This window comes from Nannospalax galili, unplaced genomic scaffold (genome assembly GCF_000622305.1).
Source record: "Nannospalax galili isolate Female #2095 unplaced genomic scaffold, S.galili_v1.0 scaffold417, whole genome shotgun sequence".
NCBI lineage: Eukaryota > Metazoa > Chordata > Mammalia > Rodentia > Spalacidae > Nannospalax > Nannospalax galili.
In genome coordinates, this window is record NW_008340785.1 from 858278 (window position 1) to 868233 (window position 9956).

The window sequence follows — 9956 nt, forward strand, 5'->3', positions numbered from 1 at the left end:
TGTGGGACTCTAACCTGACGCTAACCTATGTCATGACGGTAACTTGATCATAAAGTTACGGAGATCGTGTCAATTAACGTTTGATCACCTCATCCACTGAGTGTTCACTTATCAGCATGTCAATTCAAAAGACACAGTAAGTTTCTGAGAGATAATGTCCATAAAAGTCCTTTGAGTAAGCAAAGAGGAAGACACAACTGAATTTTTTTATTTGGAAGGGATCACTGAAAACAGAGAAAAGGAGAATCAAGATGTTGGAGGCTGGAGAGTGATAGGTGCTTTTTTTTTTTCCCCTGAGACATTTACCTACAGCCTTAGCCTTGGAACACTATAACCACATGCAGCAAGTGAACCACAATGGGATTTGGTTTGTGCTTCACTCAGCATTCAAATGTGACCATCATACGATCGTAGGTTATATTTTTCATACATTGATAAAGTGAGTAATTGATAAATTATTAAGCCCACAAGATATTTGATATTTAAAGAAGTTTTATAATAGAGGGAAACCATTTTATCAGTAGAATGTTCAAACAGTTTAGAGCAGCATCTGTCTGGGTACTAATGTAGGGCAAACACCAATTATTCTTCTTCTATCCTGAGTGACCCCAAGGTCCTGCAGCCTCCTCAGGTAGCATGTTACAAGTTGAATTCCTAAGAGAACAGAATGTAGCTTAGTGTTTTAGAACCTGTGTTCTGATTAAGGGTAATGCTGACAGCTTCATATAGATAACCTGATCCGTATATTCCTTTTCTCATCCTTTTCTCCAAACTTTTTCTTTATCCTGTCCTGCCCATAAATCCTTCTACAGAAATTTGAGCATTATTTGTTACATTGATTTAGAAGACATGACCCTCCCCATGTTGCTTCTCTGAGTTTGTTCTGGTATTGACAAAAATAACATATGTCAGTGGTGGAGAGATGGCTCAATCAGCAATGTGCTGGCTGCACAAGCTTGAGGACATGGATTCAGATCCACAGTATTCACATGGAGAGGCAGTCACATGGCACATATCTGTAACCCCATCTCTGGGGAGGCAGAGAAAAGAGGATCCTGGGTCTTACTGGTCTACCCCAACTAATGAGCATTAGATTCTTTGAGAGATTTTGCCTCAAAAAAAAAAAAAAAGAAAAGAAAACGTGAAGAGCAATAGAGGCAGGTGTTTGACATGAATTCTGACCTCCACATGCACTGTGTATCTTCACATACACACAGACACAAACACATACACACACACGTGTGTGTGCACACACACAATTAACATGCATCAAAGACTTTAGCCTTTCAGAACTTGTAAATAAGTTTCACATACACACAGACACAAACACATACACACACACATGTGTGTGCACATACACAATTAACATGCATCAAAGACTTTAGCCTTTCAGAACTTGTAAATAAGACTGTATTCCTTTTTACTTCTAGTTTTAACCACATACAAAAAGCACAAAATAAGTTTTATATATATTTTTCATTAACTCTGATAAAATTCTTATGAGTAAATCAATTATCACTTTACTATTATTTTCTAATTTATTGTTACTGCACACATTTAATATCTATATGTATCAACAAGTGATATGGTATTAAGAACGATTTTAAGAGTTGAGACACAAATGTGGATCCTCTTCATACGTATTTTGCAGATTTTATGAACTCTGAACTAAACTTGTAACATTTATTTCTTAAGAATACAAATAAATAAGTATAGCCTACGAAACAGAATTTATCCTTATGAGAGAAGAAAACGAGTGTGATATTTAAAGATTTGAGATAAGCAGCAAGCATACAGTGATATAGACTAGATGTGTAATGTAAAAATCAAGTACTACTGCTTTCAAACACAAGGTGGAAATGAGGATGTGCATTGACCTTGCATTATAGAACCCAGGCAAACCTCTGTTTCTTATTATTAAAATCATGTGTCAGGAAAATGAAACTATGGTCTCAGGAGACAATGTGTTTAAAACATGAAGAAATCACCTTATAGATTTTTAGAAACTTAATTTTATCCTTTTTCTTGACTTCTATAAAACATTTTAATAAAATTTTAATGCGTTCAATATAATCACTTGTACAGTTTTATTCAGTATTTATTTGCAAAGCAGAATTCACAGCACAAAATGTTTATAAAGTACACAAAGAGAAACTGAAGTTTTTTTTAATTGAATATACACTTAGAAATAAAATTAAAAACTTAAATTGATTTAATTTAGTAAAATAGAACGAAGATTTCAAATTTAATTTTTCATGTCTTAGATGAGGCTGAGAAGTATACATTTTTATTTTAAAAACCTAAAACTACCAATTGTAAAGATTTACCAATAGAAAAAAAAATATTAATCTGGCAAGTTGCCTGGGCTCAGTGGTCTTGTCTCAAGTGAGAACAAACTACCTGCCATGAAATCTTACACAACCCAAAGTGACGGGAATCAGTCGATAGCAATGACATTGTTGGATTCTTGGCAGAATTTTAAACTTACTTCCAGTGATTTCTTAGTAGACTTGCAAAGTAAAGTGTTCTGTAAGATGATTTTTAAAAAGTTTCCCGTTAAGGCTTTTCTGGTTTCTGCTGAAGGACTAGCAATGCATTTATTATTCATGGACCTCCATAGCTCAAGGGGTAATTCTGCAGAGACTGGAGCTAAGTTCTGTTGGAGAACAATAAATAATAAATAACAACAATAATATTCTGCATTTCTCCAACACCCTCCAGCTGTGGAAGTCAAAGTGGTTCACAGTCATTAATTAAGCTTCTCAAGGTTTCAACAAGGAAGCAAATAATTTCTTCCAGATGGGAAAAGTGAGGGGGTTAAGCAACCAGGTGAAGGGCACACAGAAGGTAATAACAACAGATTCAGAAAGAGTCCCTGTGGGTCGATTTTTTTTTCTTTCAAAGTCCTCTTGTTAAACTTACTAACTTTTGATTACATCTTGGTTAAGCAACCAGGTGAAGGGCACACAGAAGGTAATAACAACAGATTCAGAAAGAGTCCCTGTGGGTCGATTTTTTTTCTTTCAAAGTCCTCTTGTTAAACTTACTAACTTTTGATTACATCTTTTTTTTTTAATATTGTTCAAATATTAAGATCCACGTTTGGAAAAAAAATTCCCCAAATGTATCTGGTTCTCAGAATCACCGGGCTACAAATTGGAGGCCTATTCTTGGCATTTGATGTGTCTGATGTGCTTGTGCCAGTTTCCACCGCTACTGAAATATACACCGTCATTTTTTTCTACAGTGTAAATGGTTGACTCTGAACACAGATGGAAACCAACTCTAGGAAAAGATAATGTTTTCAGCAGCTGTTAAAGTGTTGAAGATAACAGGAAATTAAGTTAAAGTTTTAAACACCTAAAACTAGGTATGGTATATGCACCTGTATTTACAGCCCTCAGAAGGTGGAGGAAAGAGGATAAGGAGTTCAAAGTCATCCTTGGCTCCATAGGGCTTTCGAGGGCTAGCCTGGGTATATGAGACCCTGTCTCAAAAAAAAGAAAAAAAAAAGTAAAAGGGCAAGGAAACTTTAAAATATATTTTATTGTTTTTATTTTATGTGTATGAGTATATATTGCTTACATATAGGTAGGTGCACCCATGTCGATGATGCCCACACAGGTCAGAAGAGGGCTTCAAATCCCCTGGAACTGGAGTTACAGATGGTTGTTAGTCACCATGTGGGTACTGAGAATCAAACCCAAGTCCTCTGTAAGAGTAATGAGGGCTCTTAACCACTCAACCATCTCTCCAGCCCTGTAAGGAAAATTAAAGTCTAAATTTTCTAATGTCAACCTGGACTGATAGCATAGACTGATAGCATGCCAACATGGACTGATAGCACATACTGTGTATGTTATAGACATTACGTATTCAAATAGTAAGTACTTCTGAAGATAATGAGAAGTACACCACTTATGTGGCGTAGAGAGGAGATTTGGCTTGGTTTCTTTTTGAAAAATAAATTCTATTGTTTTTCTTGGAATTTTTCTTTAAATAAGGAATTAGTGTGCTTAACAGAACTATTTACAGTTTGCGAGGTGAGATGCGGGCATCTTTCACTTTGCAGTTTGTGCCTCACTAGTATGTCAAGCAAGCACATAGAGTAACGCCCTCCAAACTTGTGTGGTTCACAGTAAAACACTTGATGTTTCAGTGTTGTAAGCTAGTGTGAGTTACTTGTCTAAAACAGGATTGCTATTCCTACCACTTCCTTTAGCTCAGCAATTCTAAAACCCAGGTCCCTGTAAGTGAGCTGCTCCGGAGGCATGTTCAACACCAAGAAAGCCAAGGGAAGTGAGTTTGAAGCTTAAGCAGGCACTGCCTACAATTACGGAATCACAATTTGGGTCAACCTAGCCATCTTCCTAAGTGTGAAATGTCCTTGAATTGCTCAAGATAAAAACTCGAGATTATGAATAAAGAGCAGTTACATTCTCTGAACATTTCTCTCAGAGTCAAGGAAATTAAAATTCATCAGGCTTAAACAAAGCTGGTAGTGTTTGTTCTTAAGAGCAGAGGCAGGAGGATACAAAATCAAGGGCAGTGGAGTGTTGGCTAAGAGGGATAGCCTTTAAAGAAGTGGAAGTAAAGCAAATTAGCAAACACTCAGAGGTTACACAGAGTTCAAGTCAGGCTCCATATGCCTAGTCCACTGAACACTCAGCCTCTCTGCTAAGTAGATAAAAAATTAATCAGAAATAAAACTAGAACAATGGTAACAAAAGCATCAATACCTTTTACTTGTTTGCTGTTCCTTTTATTTTGTTTCACTTCCAGCCATATTGCTTTTTCAAATCAGGACCTTGCAGAAGCAAGTATTCTAGCCCCGAGCCTTTTGTATTTTATATTTTGAGACAAACTTTCATTGAGTTGTCCAGGCTGAATTTGAACTCACCCTGTAGCCCAGGAAAGCTTGAACTTGCAATCTTCCTGATTAGCTGGGATTATAAACCTGTGCCACAAGGCCAGGCAAAACACAAATAAAGTTTTCCAAAGATATGTTTAGCTTTTAAATTTGTACTTACTTTATTTTATTTATTATTTTTATTTTATGTGTATAAGTATATTGCCTGCATGTATGTGAGTGCAATGCCATGGAGGTCAGAAGAGAGCTTCAGATTCCTCTGGAACTGGAGTTAAAGATGGTTTGTAGCTGCCATGTGGGAGCTGGGAATCGTGCCTGAGTCCTCTGCAATGAGTGTTTTGCCTACATGTATGCAAGTGCACCCATGCATTGCAATACCTGTCAAAGTTAAAAGAGGGCACTGGACCCCCTAGAACTGGAGTTATAGACAGTTGTTAGCTGCCATGTGGGTGCTGAGAACTGAACCCTGGTCCTCTGCAAGAGCAATTCAGTATTCTTACCTTCTGAGTCATCTCTCCAGTTCCCAAGTTTTCCAAAGATTTAAGAGGGGACCACAGGCCTGAATTCCTGTGCTCTGTTCACATTCCTTTTCCATGCTGGCAAATGTTCCACAGGATTTTCTAGACACTTGCCTCAACATGTTTTTTTTTGAGATAGGGTCTTTCTGTGGTCCCAGTTTGTCTGGAACTTGCTATGTGAACCAGGCTTGCATTGATCTGACAGTGATCCCCTTGCCTCTGCCTCCCAGATGCTGGGATTAAAGGCATATGCCATCGCACCCAGCTTCTCCCAACACTTAACAAGAAAACACAGAATTATGTTCTAATAATGCTTTTATACACACAAACAGAAATAACTGTTTGAGCAATTAATCTCTATCCCACTAAAAGTTGGAATAATAAAATGAATACCTGTCACACAAGATTGTTCGGTATCTGTAATTACATTTCACATGATTCTGAAAGATGTCATACATTTTTCTAAATGGAGTTTTGCATTAACATATCTAATATTTCCCAGAATGGATATCTCTGATTCTGTAGAGGTTGTTGAACATGTTTTGAAGCAGATTCAGTCTAAGCTGTATAGGATGATCACCCTAAGAGACATTATCCAGTGTCACAGAGCTTACTTAGAACCCATTTTGACCAATTCAGCCTAGTACACTTGGTGAACCTTAGCAGGCTTGTTTTAGCCACAAAAACAACAATAAGAACAAAAAAAACACTAAAAGAGATTAAAGGAGATAGAATACATTCGTTCATGTAATGTCACATGTAATTTAAACTGGTAAACTATTCAGATGTTATGGAAATTCAAGAAATGTTGCTAATCAACCATAATTTTAATGAACATAATTGGCCAAAATTTATTATTTAAGGCATACAATGTGATAATTGCATATATGTATAAATACATGATTACACAGTAAAGTCAATCACCCATCATCTCACGTACTTAGCATTGTGTGTGTTGAAAACATTTAAGATCTGATGTCTTAGCCAATTACACATACATATAATGCTATTATTAATACCAGGCTTCGCTTTGCCTTCCCCAGGCTCCGCTTTGCCTTCCCCAGTCTCATTTATCTCATATCTGAGCATTTGTACCCTTCGATCCGTATCTCCTCATTTCTGCAGTCCATAGCCTCTGGCAAACACTATTGTAGTCTGCCCTTGGGATTCCAAGTTTATATTCCTTATGTAAGTAAAATAACATGTAAATAACCTGGCTTATCTCACTGACTAAGGCCCCTCAGGCTTACCCATGTTGCTATGAAAACATATTTTTTTCTTTTTCAGAGTTCAATATTTCAGGGAGAATGCATGTGAAAATATGTGTATGCCTTCCACATTTTAAATTTTCCTTTATTCGGGCACCTATTGACTAACACTTGGATTTCCTTAGGTCTTGATTCCGGTGTATAATGCTGCAATAAGCACAGGAGCTCAGGAAACCTAGAACGCACTGATCTCATTTCCTTTAGATAAGCATCAACCAGTGGGGTTGCTGAATCACATGGAAGTTCTGTTTTAACTCTGTGAAGAACCTGCATGTTGTTTTCCTTATGGTTGTATAAATGTACATTTCCACCAGCATAAGAAGCTCCTTTTCTTCACATCCTTCCAATGTTTATTTGCCTTTTGTAATTTTAGTCTTGGCCATCGTCACAAGCATTAGGTCCTATTCCACGCTTCTCATTTTATTTATTTATTTATTTGTGTGTGTGTGTGCATGTGTGTATATGTGTATGTATACATGCCACAGTGTACATGTGGAGGTCAAAGGACAACATGCAGGAGTTAGCTCTCTCCTTCCACCCTATGGGTCCCCAGGATCAAACTCAGGTTGTCATGCTTGGTGGTAGGTGCCTTTACCTGCCGAGCCATCTCACCACGGTCACAATTCCACTGGAGCTTGGTCAGCCTGTCTAACGTCACTCCCTTAAAGAAGATCAGCTCCCATCACCCAGCAGTGATCAGTTGCTGATAATTCTTTGTCTAATATTGGGGCCTGATGTCTATTTCTCCAGTTCTATGGCGGATTTTTGTCTGACTGAATTTGCATGGGTCTTCTGCACCCTGCCACCTTTGTTGGAAGTTCATATGAGTAATTTTCCAGAAGCCTGGAAGACTGTGGAAATGTGTGTTTTTTTTTTAAATGTGTGTGTGTGTGTGTGTGTGTGTGTGTGTGTGTGAGTGTTGACATGCATGGATATATCTGTACCACATGAGTTGAGTGCTTGGTGCCCATGGAAGCCAGAAGAGGGCATTGGATACTCTAGAACTGGACTTATAGCCAGTTACATGTGGGTCCTGGGAATCAGACCGTGATACTCTGATGCTTTTAAGCACTAAGTCATCTCTCAAACCCCATAGAAAGATTGTATTCAAATCTTTCATCAATTTTTGAGTTGGGTTTTTGTTTATTCTATTGGCTTTGTGATCAGATTACATTTATTTTGGATTCTAGCCCTTATTAGATGCATGTTTCTGGTTTTATAAATATTTTCTTGCACTCCATAGGTTGCCTTTTTATCATATTGATTTTGCCTTGCTGTGCCAAGGATTTTTTGCCTTGTTATATTTATTGTTTATTTTGCCTTTTTATCTGTACTTTAGATGGGAAATTTAAAAATTCATTAAAAAATCAACAGGTCAAGGAGCTTGCTTCCATTGCTTCTAGAAGGATTTCCCCACAGTTTTTGTGGTTTCAGTTCTTCCATACACGTTTGCAATCCATTTTGAGGTAGTATTTGTGTATGTGTGAAGTGGAGGCCCAATTTCACTCTTTTTGCATGTAGATACCCAATTTTTTCAGTATTATTTATTGAAAAAACATATTCATTGTACTTTTGTCAAAGATCAATTGACAATATAGGCATGGGATTAGTTCTGGGATACTTATATTATTGCATTGGTTTCTATATCTGCATTTTTATTACAATGGCATTATAGTATAATTTGAAATTAGGAAATGTGTTATCTTTTACTTTGTCCTTTTTGACCATTGCTTTGACTGGTGAGTGCTTCTCATATCTACACAAATTATAGAATAGTTTTCTGTGTTTTTTATAAATATGCCATTGGATTTTGAATAGGGATGGGATAACATTGCTTTGGGTAGTGTGGACATTTTAGCGACATTGATTATTTTTGGCTAAGAGCATTAAGTATTCTTGCATTTATGACTATTTTATTAATGCTCTCTAGTTTTGAGATAAAACTCTTTTGTTCAGTTGAAGGTACTGGAACCTAGGCCATGGGGGCTGCGTGGAAGAAGAAGAACACTATGGGCATGCCATTGAATGATAGAGTTTAATCTTAATGTCTCTCTCTCTCTTTTTCTCTCTCTATCTTTCTCTCTCTCTCCCTTCCTCTCTCAAAGCTCCATGGCCAATACTTCTTCCTACCATCTTAAATCACTGTGTCACTTGCTTTGAAGACTGAAATAGATAATGCACGTGGAATTATTTGAAAGGGAATGAAGTGTTGGGTAGTACAAATTCCAGGTTATGATTTTTCAGCTCTAGAGAACATGCTAACACCTTTGTGCCTTATAATTAGAAATTTGTGCACATCAGTGCAGAGCAGATGGGTTTCATCCCATTGGTGGTGACCATGAGGGGCTTGTAAACATGGTGGAGGAAGTCAAGCTGTTCTCCCTTTCTCCATCAGAGTCATTCCCCATTGGCATTCTTTAGAGGCAGAGGCAGATGGGATTAAGACCAGCCTGGTCTACATAGTGAATGCCAGGCCAGCTAGGGCTACAGGGATACCCTGTCTCAAAAAGACAAAAATAAATAAATAATAAAGATGAACAAGGAAACGGCACTGCCACTTTCTTAATCGTTGTCTGCAACCTTCCCTTCTTCTCTTGTCTTTGTCATTTCTTGAATGTTAGCGGTATTTGACTCTTTTCTCTTTATCTTTACATAGTTGTTAGGGACTTTTTCTTTAGAGCTACCATGATACATAAAATATTTTGTAGGATTAACTCAGTTTTAAATGGACACTATCATCAGCATATTAAATTCTGCCCCATTCACTCCTCATCATGTCTCATCTTTCTACTCAGTTTGCATCTTTTTTATGAGAAAATTGGTATTTTGCTATCTTTTATATTGTCTATCCATTAAAAATTATTATAGTTAAACCTATTTTAATGCTCTAATACTAACTTTTCACTAGACTGAAAGTGACTTACATACCAACAGAGTATTTCAGTATTCTGACTTTGATAATAAATTGATCTTTACTGAAAATTTTTATATTTACACATTTTTACTTAATATCCCTTTGTTTCAAGTTGCTGAACATTTATTATTATTTGTCAAGTGATAAGTTCCCTTAACGTTTGTTTATTTGAGGCTGTATTTATCTACTTTGGATTTGTGAAGTAGTTTTTACTTGTTATATTAATCTTGTTTGGAAGTAATCTTCTCTTCCACTACATTGACTACAACATTCTGTTTATTGCAGGCTTACAGTTTCTGATGATAGCTGCATGGAAAATCCTTTGGAAATGGTTGAGTGGTTACTTCCCAAATTATCTTTAAGATATTTTTTCAAATTGTGGCCAG